The sequence below is a fragment of the Solanum pennellii genome, chromosome 1, assembly GCF_001406875.1.
Source record: "Solanum pennellii chromosome 1, SPENNV200".
NCBI lineage: Eukaryota > Viridiplantae > Streptophyta > Magnoliopsida > Solanales > Solanaceae > Solanum > Solanum pennellii.
In genome coordinates, this window is record NC_028637.1 from 17,521,349 (window position 1) to 17,542,724 (window position 21,376).

The following is a 21,376-nucleotide window of genomic DNA, read 5'->3' on the forward strand; positions in this document are numbered from 1 at the left end:
CAGAACCCAATTTCAAATTATCTTAGGTCAAACAAAGGATCAGATTGGGCACTCTGACCTCTTACGCCGGCTGGACTTGTGGCTCGCCTATCTGCATTTTTCAATCATTTTCCATACTTTAACCTGCACAATGAACATACCATTATTTCAACTTAAAAAGAAAGCAAATAAATTTTTGGGTTGCCTACTAAAAAGCCCTTAGATAACGTCGTGACATGAAACAAGTCCACACTAAAATCTTATTCTTGGGGTTTGCCGTTGTATCACTCGAAAAATTCCCCTTGTTGTCTCAGATTCAAATGAGAAGAGATATTACACATTAGGGTCTCAAAATACTTGATTGATACTGAATGGGAAGTAACAGTCTGGCTAAGAATCGATACGTCTTCTTTCACGATGTGATTGATTCATGTGGCAACCACGCCAGCCACTTGTAGGCTTCTTCCATAAAAGAGAATGGCAACAACCTCAATTGGACCAACTCTAGTGATATGTTCTTAAAGGAGAACGGTCCACATACATCCACGAGGTTTCTAATATGCTAATAGGGATCCTCATGAGCAAAACCATCGAACAACCCTTTTCGATTGCAAAAGTTGAAACATTAGTACTTGTGATGTAAAACAACGCATTTCCTTCGGCCGGAGACAAGCAAAGGGAAACAATACCACCCAAAAGGGGTAATTAGCATAAGGTTCGTTGACATCATTGAGGTTTCTGATGTCGTCTTGGTGGCTACTTGGATACCATTGATTTCGTTCTGTTTCAAGACACAAACTGGCAAAACACAACTAAAATTAAGTAAGTTCAACTATAACTAACAAGAAATACATTCAACTTAACTAAAGATTCTCATACAACACCACTCCCTGGCAGCGCGACCATTTTGATTTTAGGTATCAGGACTCTTCATCCAACACTAAATTTCAATGATTATTAATTAGTATAACCCAAATAATCGAGTTGGGGGTTAAATCCCACAGGGAGTGGTATGTATTTGAGAATCAATAACCAAGTGCGAAAATGCTCAACTCAATCATAGGTAAAAACATTTACGAATAAAATCATGATTCAAGTTTGGGGTGAATCAAATGTCAAATAACAGGGGTTTTTGATTGTAATTATAAACTATAATAGCAAATAACATGTATAGATAAATAATGAGATAGGTTTTTGGGATGTGATTGTATTATAGGCTAAGGTTGACAACTGGGTAATTGCAACTGATGTTAAAAAGTTGTAAATTATGTTACAAGCTAGACTCTATTGGGGATAAACATTCTCTTGAAAAATTTACCCCGAATCAAATTTGTTTCTCTCGAACACCAATAAGAAATAATAAAGAACTACCTACATTTTAGCCCATTCACTCTCTTGAGTTGAATGTGCACAAGAGGGTTTCATCTTTACTCTCTTGAGCTGAACTCATGAAAATTCAATACCCACATGCCGTCAAATCAGTAATCTTAGTTTTGAAATGTCTCTCTCAAGCAAGCCAAAATCACAAAGGTACAGTTGCATTTGAAACTACAACCCTTTAGATTAAGCAAAAATTATTGAATGAAATCACTTCGAAACAACATTTATACTATCAATAAACAATAGTCAACAGCTAACTCAACCTATAATCACATAATCACACCTCAAGAATTGAAGTTTTAGCTTGATATCAAAAAAAGATAGAAGTTGTTACCAAATTGTGTCTCCATCAACTGGGTAAAATTTATTTCATCTTTAAGGTCTAATATGACGAATCTTCAATACCCACTAAGAAATGGCAATGTTCAAATTTTTATACTTTGGGTGACTGCATCATGGAACCATTCGTCGACTCATCGACCACTCTTTTATGTCGCTGACTTAATTTTCTCCTTGAAGGCTTTGCACACTGGAACTTTAGGCGAGACCATGGCCATTTGGCAACTTGACCAATAAGATAGGCGATCATCAGGCCTTCTTTTCTTCATTCTTTCAGCTGCCTTGTTCGTTTGTGCTCATCAGTGCTCATGTTTTGTTCCTCAATCCAAATACATGAAATTCAAGGATTTACATTGATACAAAATATGCTTTTGAGGACACTAAATCTATTAAAATAAAGGCCTAATGAGTCAAAATTGTGCACTCATCAGTAAGTGCCTAACTTGTATGGACGATTGCTATGGGTGTGGAAAGGATGGGAACAAAATTAGAGATTTCGTGATTTTCAAGGCTAAGGGAAGTGAGAATAATAAAGTTTCCTCTAGTGGTCTAGATCAGAGTTCTCTTAAGAAAAATAAGTTTTATGTTCTCCAATCTAGAGAAGATCAAGAGTGATCTCCTGATGTTGCTTCTGTTAGTTTTTTATGCTTTATTAATTTCTGGATTTCTTCTCTTTTGTGACTTATTATTTTTGATCTTGACGTTGTCTTTAGCATGAATGATGTATAGAAGTGATTATATAGGCTTACTCCTATAGAGGACATAGTGTGCCAAAAAAGTAAGGTTATTGTGTGTTATCTGTTGCCATGATTCACTTATGTGCATGTTCATGAAAAAAGCTTAGATCTTGATATAAATGACTTATATACATTGTTTTGCCTTATATTGTGGTGCATTTGAGTGGAATTGCATATAAACTTCATGAGATGAACTAATTAACATACCTTAGTTAGGAGTTGAAAGATCCCTCCTTGAATAGAGTTTAGTTTTTAAGTTGGGGGCTTAGGGGTTAAATGGCATTTAGTTAGGGGTTAAGGGAGGTCAGTTAGTTTTTTATCAAAGCATATATATAAGATTAATAGAACCCTAAAATATGTGAATTAAATCATTCTTCCAAGACCACAAAACTAACCCAAATTCACTCCAAATAATTCACTCTCTAGAAGTGAAAAAGAAGAAGAGAACTAAGATGGGAAAATTTCTTCCATTGTTTAAATATTGTGTTAGATATTCGAATTAAGGTATGTTATCTTGTTCATATATGGTTCTTCCACCCATAGATCCACAGAGTTTCCCCGAAGTCAAAATGCAATTCTTGCTAGGGTATTCTTGCTACATTGTGGGTAGTGTTAAACTTTTATTCCAATCAAGTGGATGATACTTAATTATGATCTAATTGAAATTAAATTATGATATTATAATGAATTTATGTTATTTCAATGGTAAACCCTAGTCTATTTGATGAATTTGATATTTTGGGAGTTTATGCCATGAATGGTGAAATTGAAGAATTAGAATTGATCTTCTAAAATTAAAGTCATGTGAAGTAATGGTTCAAGATTGGGAAACATATATACATGAATTAAAATATAATTTATGATGTATGATGTATCTTTACTTGTAAATCAATGAATTTGAACCTTTTGATGAATAATGACTTGATTTACCTGGTAATAAAGAATGTGATTAGAATTCCTCAAAATCTAGGGTAGTTGATGATTGTGGGTCTTGAAAGTAAGGCTTGTAGTCAAGAATGTTGAATCAATAGGGATTTGAGAGTAAAGGGAAGGTGATAGAAGTCTAATATTTATATTTGTGGTGAATGATCTATACTCACCTAACCTACCATATAAGTTCTAGAAAGTATAAATTGATAGTCACTTGGACATTAATTTATTGTCAAGGACATCCTTCCATGAGACATGGGTTATTTATGATCGAGGTAGTTTGATTTAAACTGTAAACAATTAGATAACTATATATAATTAATTGGCGTGTAATAGACATGTAATTAATTGAGTTGATAATAACGAGCAAAGTCTTAAACTTTATTTGTTAGGTCAAAATCAGATTAATCAAGTTGACAGATAGAGTACGTAAATAAAAATAATTTGATTATTGATGAAGCCTATGTACGTGCCTGATTAAATGGACTTATTGTGATTTTTTTGTTTGTTCTCTTTCCTAAAGCAATGGCTTCCAGAGACGACCTCCACGAAAATGAGCTAGTTAAAAAACCCTCAAAAGTTACTAGATGAAAAAAACCCAATCTAATGAGTGAACGTTCTGTGGTCTTGCCACGTGTTGTACATATTTACATAATGGATAATGAATCTACAGACTCATCGTGTGATGAGGGGAAAATCATCAAGGAGAAAAGTCCAAACGATAAAAAAGGATTTGAAAAGAAATTATCATAAAAAATGGAAAGACCAAGGTCACTTCAAAGATGGTATCCTCCAAAGAGAAAAGAGATACAAAATTGCACCAAGAAAATGTAAAGAAGTACTAGGGAGTTAGACAACGTAAATGGTGAAGATGGGTTACAGAGATTCGAGATGTAAGAATGAATAAACGACATTGGTTGAGAAGTTTTGCCACTTCGGATGAAGCTGCTTTGGCTTATGACAAGGCAACCATTGAAATAAAAGGTCTAAATGCTTTGACGAACATTATTAAGCCGCCACCAAAGGAAAGCGACCCCATCCTCCATTAAGGAAGACAAATGGCATGCAACTCCATATATGTTTAGTCACTTCGTTGGTTCAAGTTTCTATAAGTTTATCCTCTCTAATCTCTCTTTGTAAAATTATCTATACATGTTCTTGTTGTCGTTGAAATAATGAATTGGAGGCACATGAATAAGTATGATCTGTGTATTGATGATGTAGAGTTGTTTTTGTTGTATTACTTGTAATGATTTGCTAAAAAACATTATCTAAAACTAATAATTTTGCTAGATAAACAACTTTGGGTTAAGTCTGAAACTTGTGTAAGAACCTATACCTTTTGAACCCTATGTATTAAAGATCTTATTTTCTACAAAATTATTGTCTTGGTTTGCTAAAGTTCTTTATTCGCTGCCGCCAATTTCTATCACCACTGCCGAACGTCTTCATCATTGTAAGGTCAAATTAATGCTACTCTAGAATTTCACTTTTATTCCATGAAAACTTAGTCAATTTATAAGTATTGAAGGGATAAATCTTAAATTCAACTAGTCACACGTTGAGATTACTCTATAATGGAACTGATTACTGCATATTGGATTGTATAATTAATTACTTTATATTTTAATAGGTTCTTTGCATAGAAACTAGTAAACAATTAAGTGGGTTTTGATTTAGACGAATGAAAATACTTAATCTACATGTCCTTTTTAAAACTGGAGAATAATGTTGTTCATGACCAATCATTATGTAATGATTAAGGTCATGAGTAGTCAATGAATAAATTAATTAATAGAAATTATGGTGCCTAAGTAAAAGGTTTTGAAAAAGTTAAGTGTTCTCGTTAGTTTTGTTTGTGATTAACTTCGCTATTTCTGTGATGTTTTTATTAATACCACATTAAATTTCAAAATTTGATATATTGGTATACGTTATTAAATATTAGATGTATGGTATATTGAATACTAATTCAAGTATTACCAGGTTAATTAAATTTGTTAGTAGTGTCCTAGATTCTAGGACTAGTTGTTAGCAAATACGCTGATCATGGTGCATTACATTCTAGTTGTGTTTTCGTTAGTAATTACTTGTTTAATTAATGGAAGTAGTGGTTATAACCTTTGAAAAATGAGAAGCAAAAGAAAAATATTCAGGTTGTCAACTCAAAAGAGATGCAGGGTGAAGGAAAACACACTGTGGGTATTGACACCAGCCCACGACATAGTAAAAATGTTGGACATCATTCTGTTTCTACCTAATTTAGGATAGAATTTGTTTATTGTTGGAAAACTTATGTCCAATGGGCATTCTCTTTCGTTTGATGACGATGGTTGTGTCATTACAAACAAGAATTCAGGCAAAAAGGTTTGCATCACTATGATGTCAAACAAGATGTTTCTGCTCGATGTTTCCAACATGGAAAGTTATACGCTTGTTGAAAGTACAAATGATGAGTCGGAGTTGTGGCGTTTGAGGTATCGTCACCTCAATATAAATGGCCTGAAATTGCTAGTTCAAAAAGGTATGGTTATTGGACTACCAAAAATTGATTATATTGAATTGTGTGAAGAGTGCATTTATGAAAAATAAATTTGAAAATCTCTTCCCGTTGGAAAAGTTTAGAGGGCTTCAAAGTGTCTTTAATTAATACATGTTTATTTAAAGTGGACCTATGCATACTAGATCTTTTAGTGGGAGTCATTATTTTCTCCTATTTACTGATGATTGTAGTCGCATGAGTTGGGTCTATTTCTTAGAAACAAAATCAGAAAAATTTCAAAAGTTCAAGTACTTTAAAGACCAAATTGAAATGTAAAGCGGCCTGTGCATAAAGACTTTTTGCACAGATAGAGGTCGCGAATTATTGTCCAAGGAGTTTAATCAATTTTTTTTGAAGAAAATGACATACATAGGGAGTTGACAACACCTTATACTCCGGAGAAAAAATGTCGTTGCTGAGCAAACCAATCACACTGTGGTGGAGATGGAAAGAAGCATGTTACAAGCGAAGGGAGTTCCGAATAAATTTTGGGATGAAGCTGTAACAACATCAATCCATTTATTGAATTTTTATCCAATGTATCATACTCTATTTGAATCTTGGAAGGGTAGAAAAACATTTGCAATTTATTTATGAATTTATTGTTTTACTTATTATATTTTGTAAATTCCCAATTTCGTCATAAGCTGGATGAAAAATCTGGAAATTGTGTTTTTATTGGTTACTGGACACAATCTAAAGCATATAGGCTATAACCCTCTTAGTAGAAAGATTTTAATTAGAAGGGATGTAGTATTTACTGAAATGGCAAGCTGGAAATTGAGTGGAAGCAATGATAAGATGCAAGTACAAATTCCTATGCCTACAGGAACAACTTTTTATTCAATTCAACAACTAACTCCTCAACTACAACAACCGATTCTAGTACCACTTCTCCAAATTTATTTTCTTCAACTTCAGGGAGCAGAAATAGTTCATCTATTTCTCTTGAAGAGTCTTCGGATGAGCCAATTCCATAAAGAACATAAACAAGACTTAAAAAGATGAACCCCAAATACGCCAATCACATGTATACAACTTGTAAATTCTCTTTTGCAACGTCATATCCTACAAATTATGGTGAAGTGGCTAAAAAAGAAGAGTAGGGGAGAGCGATGTTAGAAGAGATGAAATCTATCAAAAAGAATGGCACATGGGAGATGGCGGAATTACCAGGAGACAAAAATGTAATTAGTTTTAAATGGGTGTTCAAGACAAAGTGCAGCGGATGGGACCCTGTAGAAGGATAAAACTCGTCTTTTGACAAAAGGATATGCACAACAATATGATATTGATTTTAGAAAAACAATTTCTTCAGTTGCTCGACTTGAGATTGTTAGAACTGTAGAGCACTGGCTGCATAGTAACTATAGCTAGTTTATCAATTTGATGTCAAGTGGACATTTCACAATAAAGACCTACAAGAGGAGGTATACATAGAACAAACAAAAGGTTTTATAATGAAGGGTGATGAAACAAAGGTCTACAAACCCGAAAAATCATTGTATGGTTTGAAGGTAGCAACTGGAGCGTGATGTAGCAAAATCGATGGGTGTTTTCAGAGAAAGGGATATATGTATCACCCCGTTGTTAAAATAGTCCAAAAATCAGTTTTTTTTTCCAGAAAAGTCTACATGTGCCGTCCTGCACAATCGTCGATGGGATCAAAAACTCCCAGAAACTAAGCCGAGAAAAATTGGCCAAGTCTTGATCGACGAACGGACCAACGATCGTAGGTCAGACGATGGTCCGTAGTCTGTGACCGTCGATCGAGATCCCCACTCACCCACTATCTGACAATAGCTACAGATGACCAACACGGTCCGTAAGTGGACCTACGGATCGTAGGTCTGACTGTTGGTGGAAAATTTGTAGACAGTTAAGGGGAAAATATAATTGGGTAAACTTCAAATGGACATAACTCTTAGCACAAAATGAATTAGGTGTCCCATCACCTACTCACAGATAGATAATTGAATTATCTTTCCGTAGACACCGACCTTGGTAAAATCGAACCTTTGAGTAAAATGTTATGGCTATTATATCAAAGTGCTTCCGAACAGGCCCAGTCGACGAACCCTACGACGCGGCGTCAGTCGACGATGGTCCGTCAGTTTAACAAGTCAGATTATTAGACTTTCTATTATGCTCGTTGTGTTATGTATTATTTCAGTTTTACTCTATCCCACATGTTCAGTACCTTTCAAGTAATGACGCATACATGCGCTACATCTTCTCATGATGTGGGTTTAGATTCCCAGCATCCAGATCACGCATAGATCGATTTCCGATATCCAATTCAGCAGATTCAATTGTGAGTCATCATTCTCTAAGGACAATAGTCATGAGTGTCATTTCAGTCTTTAGTCATTTAGTTTTAATTTTTGCTAGATTTAGCTGGGGGCTTGTCCCATTATTTATAGTCCATTTTAGAGGCTTATTTTAAGACATATTTAGTTTCGCCTTAGTAGTGAGTTAATATTTCATTGGATTAAAATCATCAGTTTTCATATATATCAGTTTTAGCATATGGGTATTCCCTATCTTTTCATATTTAGTTATGATTTAGCTTCTGCATCAGTTTATTAGACGGGTTAGCTTGGGATCACTTGTGGTTCTAGGTTCTGTGTCCACGTCTCAGGGGTAGCTCGGGGCCTGACAAAACTTGGTATCATATCAGAAGGTTTAGGTGTCCTAGGATGTCTTAAAAGACGCATTAAGTAGAGTCCTTTTCATGGGTGTGAAGTGCACCACATCTAATGAGAGGGAGGCTATGAAGTGTTTAAGAAAAACTGCACTTTCTTATTAATCTTATTGTGCATAAGGTATGATCTGATTCCATTATAACTCGACGTTGTGTGCTTAAGATCATGGCTTCTCGTAGAGATTAGTCATGGAATGCTATTACACACAATGCTAACGTAGTTCCTCAAGTAACAGATAAGGAAGTTTAAATACAGAGATTCAGAATGCCAATTTAGCTTTTGGCTCAGAGTATGACCAACAAGAACAATGAAGAGTTTGTGATTTTGTTAGGATGAATCCACCTAAGTTTTTAGGGTCGCAAGTTGGTAAGGGCCCACATAAGTTCATTGATAAGGTTAAGAAAGTATTTGGTGTGATGTCAGTAATCGTAGTTATAGGTGAGATTGACATCCTACAAACTCAAGGATGTGACACATATATGGTTCACTCAGTGGAAAGACAACAGACATGACTTTGTCTTTTGTAACTCAGTATAGTAGTCCAATTCAGTGTTATTCCTGAAACTCTCTCAGAACCTTTCTGAGTCTCTACTCCAGTCGGTTACCCAATTATAGCTAGACAGGTATACAGGAATTGCCCTATCTCAGTCTCTTAGAAAGTCACCTCAGGAGATCTAGTAGAGTTAGAAATGGTAGACTACGATGTCATTCTAGGCATGGATTGGTTACACTCACGTTAGTCGTAGTTGATTGTAGAACTAGGGTTGTTCATTTTCAGTTTCCAGATGAACAAATCTTAGAATGGTCGGGTTAAGGATTCTATACTTGAAACCCCAACTCTTGAGTCAGTTCCAGTAGTATGTGAATTTCTAGAAGTATTTCCAGAAGATCTTCAAAGAGTCCCTCCCGGAAGGGAAATCTACTTTTGAATGGATCTCACCTCCAGATACCACCCTATTTATATTCCACCTTATAGAATGGCTCCAGCAGAGCTTAAGGAATTGAAAGAGTAGTCGAAAGACCTTCTAGATAAGGGCTTCATCGGACTTAGTATTTCACCATGGGGTGCACCAGTGTTTTTTGTAAGGAAGAAATATGGTTCTCTCAGAATGTGCATTGACTATAGACAGTTGAACATGGTCACAATCAAGAATAAGTATCCCATCCCCAGGATTGATGACTTGTTTTACTAACTTGAGGGTGCTAGCTATTTCTCAAAGATAAACCTCAGATCGGGTTATCATCAGCTTAGAGTCAAAGATAGTGACATTCCGAAAACAGCCTTCCGAACTCGGCGTGGTAATTATGAATCTGTAGTTATGTCATTTGGACTAACTAATGCTCCTGCAACTTTCATGGATTTGATGAACAGAGTGTTCAAACAGAACTTGGACTTGTTCATTATCGTCTTTATTGTTGATATCCTCATTTACTCTAAGAGTGAGGAAGAACATGCAAGTCATTTGAAAGTTGTTTTGCAGACTCTCAAGGATCGCCAGCTATTCGCTAAGTTTAGCAAATGTGAGTTCTGGTTGCAATACGTTGCTTTCCTTGGTCATATTGTATCTAGCGAAGGGATCCAAGTGGTTTCATAGAAGATAGAAGCAATGAAACAATGGATAAGACCAACCTCTATTACAGATATCATAAGTTTTGTAGGTCTAGCGGGTTATTATAAAAGGTTTGTGGAAGGATTTTAATCCATAGCCTCACCATTGACTAGGTTGATTCAGAAGATGGTCAAATTCCAATAGTCAGATGATTGTGAGAAAAGCTTTGCAGAATTGAAAACTAGATTGACTACAACTCTTGTATTGACTCTACCTAGGTTGTGTGTTGATGCAGCGAAGTAAGGTGATAGGTTATACCTATAGACAACTTAAGGTTCATGAGAAGAACTATCCAACTCATGACCTCGAGCTTGCAGCAGTGGTATTTGCACTCAAGATCTGGAGACACTACTTGTATGGTGTTCACGTAGATGTGTTCACTGACCATAAGAGCCTTTAGTATGTGTACACCTCAAAAGAGTTGAATCTTCGCCAGAGGAGATGGCTTTAATTCCTTAAGGATTATGATATAAGTGTGCATTACCATCCTCGTAAGGCAAATGTAATAGCAGATAATCTTAGTAGATTATCTATAGGTAGTGTAGCCCATTTTGAGGAAGAAAGGAAGGAGCTAGTGAATGATGTTCACAGGCTTGCTCGCTTGGGAGTTCGCCTTATGAGCATATCAGACAGCGGTGTAACAGTTTAGATTATTGCAGAATCGTCTTTGGTAGTGGAGGTGAAGGAAAATCAAGATAGTGGGACAATTTTGCTTGAACTTCAGAATGATGTCCAAAATCAGAGAGTGGAGGTTTTATCCCAAAGGGGAGATGGTGTACTTCGCTACCAGGGTAGATTGTGTGTTCCTGATTTGGGCGAGTTGAGACAACATATTCTTATAGAATCCCACAACTCTAGGTATTCTACTAATCTAGGTGCCACTAAGATGTACCACGATCTACGAGAAGTCTATAGGTGGAATGACATGAAGAGGGATATAGCAGATTTTGTGAGTAAGTCCCCTAATTGCCAGCAAGTCAAGGTAGAACATTAGAAACTAGGAGGTATGACTCAACAGATCGATATTCCTACTTGGAAGTGGGATGTGATCATTATGGACTTCATCACAGGATTACCGCGTACTCGCAGAAAGTATGACTCTATTTGGGTAATAGCTGATAGGATGATTAAGTCTTCTCGCTTTTTAGCGGTCAAGACTACAAATTCCGCGGAGGACTATGCCAAGCTTTACATTAATGAAACTGTGAGGTTGCATGGGGTTCCTTTGTCTAACATCTAAGATAGAGGTCCTCAGTTTACCTCTCATTTCTGGAAGTCATTTCGGAAAGGTCTTGATACTAAAGTTAACCTTAGTACAACATTTCATCCACAAACGGATGGGTAGGCAGAGCGTATTATTCAGACATTAGAGGATATATTGAGAGCTTGTGTGATCGATTTCAAAGGTAGTTGGGATGATCACCTTCCTCATATTGAGTTTACTTACAATATAGCTACCATTCATGAATTCTGATGGCCCCTTATGAGGCTTTTTATTGGTGTAGATGTAGATCTCCAGTTTGTTGGTTTGAAGAGCTGAAGTAGCTTTTATAGGGCCAGATTCAGTCCTTTATTCTATGGAGAAAGTGCAACTCATTAGACATAGACTAAAGAAAACTCAAAGTCGTCAGAAATCTTATGTAGATGTAAGGAGAAGGAAATTAGAGTTCCAAGTGGATGATTGGATTTTTCTGAAAGTCTCATCTATGAAAGGGGTGATGAGATTTGGAAAGAAAGGGAAGCTCAGTCCTAGATATATAGGCCCTTACAAGATTTTGAAAAGGGTTTGCAAGGTGGCATATGAGTTAGAGTTGCCAGCAGAATTAGCAGCAGTGCATCCGGTCTTCCATATCTCACTCTTGATGAAGTGTGTGGGTGATGCAGCCCCTATAGTGCCAATGGAGAGTGTGGCGGTGAAAAAAAGTCTTTCGTATGAGGATGTACCACTTTAGATTCTTGACTGTCAGGTCAGAAGGTTGAGAAACAAAGAAGTCGCTTCAGTCAAGGTTTTGTGGAGGAGTCAGTCCGTAGAGGGAGGTACTTGGGAAGCAGAAGCATCAATGAAAGCCAAGTATCCTCACCTCTTTCCTTCCGATTCCACTCTAGCTTGAGGTAATAGTTCCTCTTTAGTTTTCCAATCATTCACGCATAAATGCAGTCTTAGAATCATGTTCCCTCAGTTTGTACTTGCATTTTCAGTGTATTTTATTGTACTCGGAACTCAATTAAGTCAGAAACTCAGTTTTCAGTGTTTAGTAGTAGGGTTTGCAGCTCTCTCCTTCTCTTGTAGCTAGTTTAGTCTTCATTCGAGCACGAATGTTCCCAAAGGAGAGATAATGTAACACCCCCTAGCCAAAATAGACCAAAAACCATTTTTTTCAGAAAAATCTGCATGTGCAACCAACGGTGGCATCGACGGTCCATAGGACAGACGACGGTGCGTCTTGCACTACCGTCGATGGGATCAGAAACTCCCGAAAACTCAGCCGGGAAAAGTTGGCTAAGTCTTGATCGACGGACGGATCGACGGTCCCTATGTTAGACGACGGACCGTAGTCCGTGACCGTCGATTGAGACCCCCACTCACCCACTCTCTAACAAGAGCTACGGATGAATATCACGGTCCGTAGGTGCACCTACAGATCATAGGTGAAAATTTTGGAGACAATTAAGGGGATCTACAATTGGGTCAATTTCAAATTGTCATAACTCTTAGCAAAAAATTATTTAGGTGCCCCATGACCTACACAAAGATAATAATTGAATAATGTTTTCATAGCCTCCGACCTTGCTAAAATAACACCTATGAGTAAAAAGTTATGCCCATTTTAGTAGAGGGTTGTCGAACATGCCCAATCAACAGACCCAACGATGCTAGGTCCAAATAAGATAATCCTTTCAAAAAGTTACAACCGTAATATGGAATTTTGGAGTTGACAGTTTGATTTTAAGTTTGTTTGTTTTCTTAAACTTTGTGCTAGGTCCAAATCAGATAATCAAGTTGATAGAGAGTACATAAATAAAAATAATTTGATTATTAATGAAGTGTATATACATGCCTGATTTAATGAACTTTTTTTGTTTGTTCTCTTTCATGAAGCAATGACTTTTTAAAGATGAGCTTCAAGAAAATGAGGTGGTAAAAAAACCCTCAAATTAAGCTTCCAGAGAAAAGAACAACTTAATAGGAGAATGTTTGGTTGTAATATTTCTTGCCACATGTTGTACATATTTAAAAAACGGACAATGACACCGTAAACTCATTTAGCTGTGTGGAGTAAAATCTTCAAGGGGAGAATTTGAAACGACATAAAAGTATTTATAAAGAAATTATCTTCAAAAATGGAAAGGCCAAGGTCACTTCAAAGACGATATCGTCCAAAGAGAAAAAAAGATAAAAAACTTCACCAAGAAAATGTAAAGAACTATAGGGAAGTTAGACAACGAAAAATGGGGGAGATGAGTGCAGAGATTCGAGATGTAAGAACAAATAAACGATGTTGGTTGGGAAGTTTGGATACTGTGGATGAAGCTGCTTTAGTTTATAAAAAGACAACCATTAAAATAGAAGGTGTTAAGAAAGCTTTGATAAGTATTCTCGAGCTACAACAGAAGGAAAGAAACCATATCCACTACTAAGAAGACAATAGGCATGCAACTCCATATATGTTTCTTTTGGGGGGAGAGGCTGGGGGCTAGCCCCATATCTTCTTCCCTTATTGGCAAAAGTATTTAGTAATCACATATAATTTTTATTGTTTGTTGTTTTATTTTGCTTTGTATCTTAATTTTTAACTGCCATTTATTTTTATGGAAATTTATTTTTCCTAATAACTTTTATTTTTTAGCCGTGGGTCATTGGAAACAATCTTTCTTTACAAAATGAAAAGAATAGTTCGTGTATATTTTATTACCCTCTCCAAACTCTATTTGCGGAATTACACCGTATATATCATTAGCGTTGTTAAACTAATTAATTGGAGGAGCATGAATATCTATGATTTATGTATTGATGATGCAGAGTTGTTATTGTTGTTCTCCTTGTAAAGTTTTTCGAACAGAACATTATCTAAAAAATGCTACTTTTTCTACATAAACCTTGGGTTTTAAAAAAAAGTGTAGACAATATATTTCTAATGTAACATAAATTTTCTTTATATTTCAACGTGTTTCATAAAATAAATGATTGAAAGATTTGTTCTAAATATGTCATTGAATTTTTTTGTGAAAAGCTAAATTATTTATATGAAGAAACTAGTTCTTTGCTCCCTTAACATATCATGAGGAGCTTGAAATGGAAATTTGATCAAAGTTATTTATTACGTTATTTTATATCAAACATAGTGTGTTACTCTTTTTCTTCATTAATAGATTAGTTGCATGTTTAGATTAATTTTTTACAGTTCTCACTAAATGTAAATTTATTCTTAAAATGCATTAAGGTGATACCATTTTTACATTTAAATAATCAATAATTAAGCTTTAGTTTCAAATATGATCAAGTAAATAGAGACGTCCTCATATGACTACTACGATTACACGGTACACATTTTTGGGGTTTATTTTGTCGTGGCAATAGAAACAAATTCATTAGGTTGAATAGACCAAAACAAATTTTTCATTGAAATCACCTGAACATTCTTAATAATGATTTATATGGTAAAGCATGAAATTTGAGATAGATTTTTGAAATTGTGATCATAAATTGAGACAAAGGGAGTGGAGTGTCCAAAGAGAAGAAATATATAACGCTGTTCCAAGAAAATACGAAAACGTACAAAGGAATTAGAGAACGAAGATGGGGAAAATGTGCAGCAGAAATCCTAAACACAAAAAACAAAACTCGACTTTGGTTGGGCACTTTTGACACTGCTGAAGAAGTTACTTTGGCTTATGGTAAGGCAACCATTGAATTAAGAGGCACTACAATTTTCTTAGAGTGAGAAATTTTATTTGAATTTTCTTCTAAAAGTTTCTGAACAGATATAGGGTACGATCACCTCATATTAATAAACGAATTTCTAATTATATATGAAGGGTATGCATATTCAGTCTGATGCGCCTTTTTTATTTTCATGCAGCAATGACCTCCAAGGAAGATCTTCAGGTAATAGATGGAGCCGTAAAACCCTCAACAATTGATATAGTCGAAAAATCCAGCAATCGTGTGGTAAAAATTTCCCAAGTCTTTCCATGCCTTGTACGTATTCATGTGCCGGACCATGACACAATAGACTCGCCTATTGACGAGGAGGATAAGGATGAAGAAGAGAAGTCTGAGGGACATGAAAGGACGCGTGTAACGGAAAATGTCATCGAGAATGGAAGGAAAAAGGTCAATTAAAAGAAGAATTACAAAGAGAATAAAGATTCAAATTTGATGCAAGAAGATGTGAATAAGTATAGGAGGGTCAGACTGTGAAAATGACGGAAGTGGACAGTAGAGATTCGAGATACAAGAAAGAGAACTCGGCTTTGGTTTGGGACTTTTGACACTGCTTAAGAAGATTCTTTGGCTTATCACACTTTAAGAGAAGATTATTTATGTCATCTGTCAAAAGGTTAGGTCATCTATGTTGTTTCTATTTTAGAAAAGGCTCATGCATGTCATTATTTGTTAACTGAAATGACATAGATGATCCAAACTATTAACGGATGACATAGACGAACATTTTCTCAATATTCGATGACATATTTTATTCTTTGTTTTTAAAAAAGAAATTTTATCAATGACATGGTCGAATCGTGATTGACGATGTGTAAAAAATGGTTTTGCATAATCAAAACTTTTTTTAGTTAACAATCTAGACATAAGTCTCTTCTCAATAGAAAATGACATAGATGAGCCAAATTTTTAACGGATAACAAAGATGAGTCTTTTTTAAAAGTTCAATGACACATTTATGACAATTTAATGAATTATTAATGTTGATTTCTATTTTTTAGTACACAGATATGATAATGGATAAGAATGAGAAGTGAAAAAAAATCGAAGTATAAAAGTATAATTATTTGCATTTTAATTTCTTACCATTCTATATAGCAATGATTACTAAAATTTAAATAATATAAATGACCATCAAATGCAAAAATTTTAAGAGAAGATAAAATATAAAATAACTTATTTGTTCGAGAGATTTTGATATTATTTTCAAGGTATACTCAAATATAGTGTTTTTAAAAACTTTTTTGGACCACAATTTACATTTTTGGAGTTACCTATGTGTGACATATGAATTTCTGCGGCGGAGATATAATTTAAATTTTACACATAAAAGATCTGAAAATGACATTTTTTAAAATTCAAATTGTAAATAGACAAAGAGATACTCATTTCCTTATTTCTATATCTGTTCTACAAACACATTTTAAAACATATATATGTGTAGATTCAACTACTTTAGGTTTGATTTTTATATTTTGAACATTTACCAAGTGGAAAGTTTCTATTTAAAACTATAGAGAAACAACTTAACAAAAGAAAATTCTAGGATTTTAAGTGATTTTGAGAAAAATGATTTCTTGTTTTTATAAGGATATTCAAGTCGGTGAGTATATAAATTTTAAAACTCAGATCTCTCACCCTATTAAAGTTTGAATAGAAGAAAATTACCATTTTAAATCCCTTCTATTGAAAAATGAAGATCTCTTATCTGTAAGGACAACAATTTCTCGTAAAGCCATAAAACTATCAATCAACAATACCCAGCAGCGAAATCAATCCATAATCACACCCCAAGAATTTGAGGTTAAGCCAGATATCATTAGAAGATAGAAGTTTTTATCAAATTGTGTTTCCATCGAGTGGGTAAGATTCACTTCATCTTTACAAAGGTCTAATTTGACGAATCTTAAACACCCATTTCCAATTTCTCAAAAATGGCAATCTTCAAATCATTCAAACTATGGAATATATTGTCTCTAAACTCCGTTCTAAACTTTCAAGCTGATAATTCTTATTCTAGATTGGAACCTAGATAGAATGATAGATCTATTGATACTAAACTAAATACTAAAAAATGTATTTATGGTCTCAAAAAATATGCTACGAATGATCATTCGGCTCAATATATTGGGATCGCCGATCCACTCCGTGATCAGCCCTTTGGTCGACTCCATTGACTTTTTGCTTTCACCTACAGTATCTTCAAATTTGTAACTTTGGACGAATGCATTGTGGAACAGTTCGGCGACTCGCCCACTACTCTTTTCTCTCGCCAACTTGATTTTATCCTTGAGGGCTTTGCACACTAGAACTTTCGGCGAGACCATGTCCATTCGAAGACTATCCCAATTAGATGGACGATCATCAGGCCTTCTTTTATTCATTCTTTCGGCTGCCTTATTCATTTATGCTCATTAATATTCACGCTTTGTTCCTCAATCCCAACTATTGATACAAATAGGCCTTTAAAGACACTAAATCAATAAAAATAAATCCCTAATGAGTCGAAATTGTGGACTCATCAGTAAGTGCCTCACTTGTATGGATGGTTGCTATGGGTGTGGAAAGGATGGGCACAAAATTAGAGATTCCCTAGTTCTTAAGGCTAAGGGAAGGGAGGATATTATAGTTGCCTCTAGTTTTTAAGATGAGAGTTATCTTAAGAAGAATAAGTTTTATGCTCTCCAATCTAGAGAAGATCAAGAGTAATTTCCTCATGTTGTCTGTGATATGTTTTTTTTATGCTTTATTAATTTCTGAATTTCTTGTCTTTTGTGACTTCGTATGTTAGGCCCTGAAGTTAATTTTAGCATGAATAATGTATAGAAGTGGAAGATAATGCTCCAAAAAAGTAAAGTTATTGTGTGCTTATCTATTGCCATGATTCTCTTATGTGCATGTTCATGAAAAAATTCTTAGGTCTTCATAGAAAAGAATTATATACATTGATTTGCCTCATGTTATGGGGAATTTGAGTGGAATTTCATATAAACTTATTGAGATGAACTAATTAACATACCTTAGTTAGGAGTTGAAAGATTCCTCCTTTAATAAAGACTTTTCGAGAGTAAATTGCATTTAGGATCCATGAGTGTGCGTTGATCATGTTTTAGTTAGGAGAATGTAGTTCCTCTTTGAAATGAGTAAATGTAGAAGTTCACACATTTTGAGTTGTTAGAAGTAGTTTACTCCCTTGTGTTGCATTAAATATGTTTATCTTGGAAATAAAATTTCCTTCCTTGATTGTGTGCATTTAGATGTATTGCATGTATGATGGGATGCAATTTTAGAGAGGTGACCTTAATAAGTGTTTAGAATCATCATTCGAGGATGAATGATCCCAAGGGGGATATATTATTGTGCCTCAAAAACTACCGAACTAAACTAGAAAGTTCTAGACTTGTTCTAGAGTTCCTTAGATTTTTATGATTGTTAAAATCCTAAAAATGATCCCCCTACTTAGAATGAGGGTTTTAGGGTTAGGACGTCAAGGTATGATCACCAAGGACTACCCAAGGGGTCCTTGAGGAGGACCCTTAGAACAGCCCCAAAATCTGTTAAAAAGCAGCCACTTTGAATTGTATATGGACCCACGCCCCGTGGATTGGGGTCATAGGCCATGTCGTGCACTTTTATGCAATTTTTAGCTATGTTCACCACCAATAAGGGTGCAGCACAATCAATAGACCCATCCACGGTCCGTGGATGGGGGTTTTCTGAGTGTGGTCAAATTTATAGTTTAGTTTTTTGATCTTCTAACATTAATTTCTTCTGTAGTAATGGTTCAAGATTGTGGAACATATAGACATGAATTAAACTAGACTTTATTATTTATGATGGATCTTGACTTGTAAAGCATAGAATTTGAACCTTTTGCTAAATTATGACTAGATTCACATGGTAATAAAGAATGTGATTAGAATGCCTCAGAATCTAGGGGTAATTGATGATTGTAGGCTTGAAAGTAAGGCTTGTAGTAAGGAATATGGAATCAATAGGGCTTTGAGGGTAAAGGTAAGGTGATAGAAGCCTAATAGGTATATTTGTGGTGAAAGATTTATACTCACCTAACCTACCATATATGTTCTAAAAAGTATAAAGTGCTAGAGTCACTTAAACATGAATCTATTGTCCAGGACATCGTTTCATGAGACATGGATCATTTATGATTCGTCGCGGAAGTTGGTTGAACATTTTGAACTATTGGATAACTATATTTAATTAATTGGAAAGTAATATATAGGTAATTAATTGAGTTGATAATAATGAACAAAGTCTAAAGCTTTATGTGCTAGGTCAAAATAAGATAAATCAAGTTGACATATAGATTAGATAAATAAAAATAATTTGATTAGTGATAAAGCGTTTATACATGCCTGATCTAATAGACTTATTGTGCTTTTTTTGTTTATTCTCTTTGCTGAAGCAATGGCTTCCAAAGACGGGCTTCACGAAAATGAGGTAGTCAAACACCACTCAAAAGTTTCCAAAGGAAAAGAAACCAATCTAATGGGAGATTGTTTTGTGTTCTTTCCACGTTTTGTATGCATTTACATAACGGACAATGACACCACAGACTCGTCTAGTGATGAGGAGGAAAATCATCAAGGCGAGAAGTCCAAACAACAAAAAGGATTGCAAAGAAATTATCATAAAAAATGGGAAGACCAAGGTCACTTCATAGATGGTATCCTCCAAAGAGAAAAATGATACAAAACCGCACCAAGACAAAGGAAAAAGTACAGGGGAGTTAGACAATGAAAATGGGGAAGATGGGTTACAGAGATTCGAGATATAAGAATGTATAAACGAAATTTGTTGGGAAGTTTTGCCACTATGGATGAAGCTGCTTTGGCTTATAACAAGGCAGCCATTGAAATAAAAGGTCCAAATGCTTTGACAAACATTCTTAAGCCACCACCGAAGGAAAGCGACCGTATCCACCTTTAAGGAAGACAAAAGGCATGCAACTCCAAATATGATTAGTAACTTTATTGGTTCAAGTTTCCGTAGGTCTATCTTCTCCAATATCTTTTTGTGAAATTACACCATATATTTTGTTGTTGTTGTTGAACTAATCAATTGGAGGCAAATGAATAAGTATGATGTCTGTATTAATGATGTGGAGTTGTTTTTGTTGTATTCTTTGTAAAGATTTTCTAAAAAAAATTATATAAAAATGATACTTTTGCTAGATAAACAAACCTTGGGTTATAAAAAAATATTTAGACAATATATGTCTAATGCAACAAAAGTGTTCAATATAGTTCGACATAAATCGTAAAATAAGTAATCAAAAGATTTTCGTCAAATAGTTCATTTGAAAATTTTCTAGAAAGCTAAAATATTTACATGAAGCTATTACTTCTTGCTCCCTTAACATATCCTGAGGAACTTTACATAGAAATTTCACTAGAGTTTCTCATTTCATTTTTTGTTATATCAAACATTATTGATACTCATTTTCTTCATTAATTAGATTAGTTGCATTAGGTCAATTTTGTACACTTCTCACTAAATGTAAATTCATTCTTGAAATGGATAGGATGAGACCATTTTTCTTATCAAAGTAATAATAATCATGACTTAGTTTCAAACATGATCTAGTAAATAGAGACGTCCTAATACAACAAATATATACAAAGTCACATGGTACACACTTTTTAGCTTTATTTGGCGAGGTAGTAAAACATATTTATGACGTTGAATAGACGAAAGCAATCTTTCTTGAAATCACATGAACATTCATTCTTAACAATGATCGATATGGCACAATTTTAACTGCAAAATTGATTTTTTAAATTGCGATCATAAATATTGTCTTTTTTAGTCTTTTATGAGAAATATAGTTTATGCCCTTTTATAGGATATCTTTTTTTCTCTTATACATAAGAGATCTAAAAAGAAAATTTCTTTCATTGAAATAGTGAGAAGACAAGAGATCTCGTTTTCTTGTTTCCATGTGTGTTTCTACAAACACATTCTAAAACTTATATATGTGTAGATTGTACTACTTTAGATCTATTTGTCTTTGAGTGTTATATCTTTTGAACTATATGAAATTCATGATGGAATGTAGGTACCTTTTTTTTCATGATTCGCAAGGTCATTTTTGAAAATTTTTATAAACATACTCTTTTACCCCTCTCGATAGTTTTTCCGAGTCATTAATGATTGGTAGGTGAAGTTGGTGGCAAATTTTGATCTAT

At 34.7% G+C, this 21,376-nt stretch overlaps 2 pseudogenes; both read left to right on the forward strand.

Annotated features, from left to right (window-relative positions):
- Positions 1 to 3,848: 3,848 nt before the first annotated feature.
- On the forward strand, positions 3,849 to 4,414 carry LOC107018218 (annotated as a pseudogene).
- Positions 4,415 to 13,672: 9,258 nt separating this feature from the next.
- On the forward strand, positions 13,673 to 20,117 carry LOC107018228 (annotated as a pseudogene).
- The last annotated feature ends 1,259 nt before the right edge of the window (positions 20,118 to 21,376 follow it).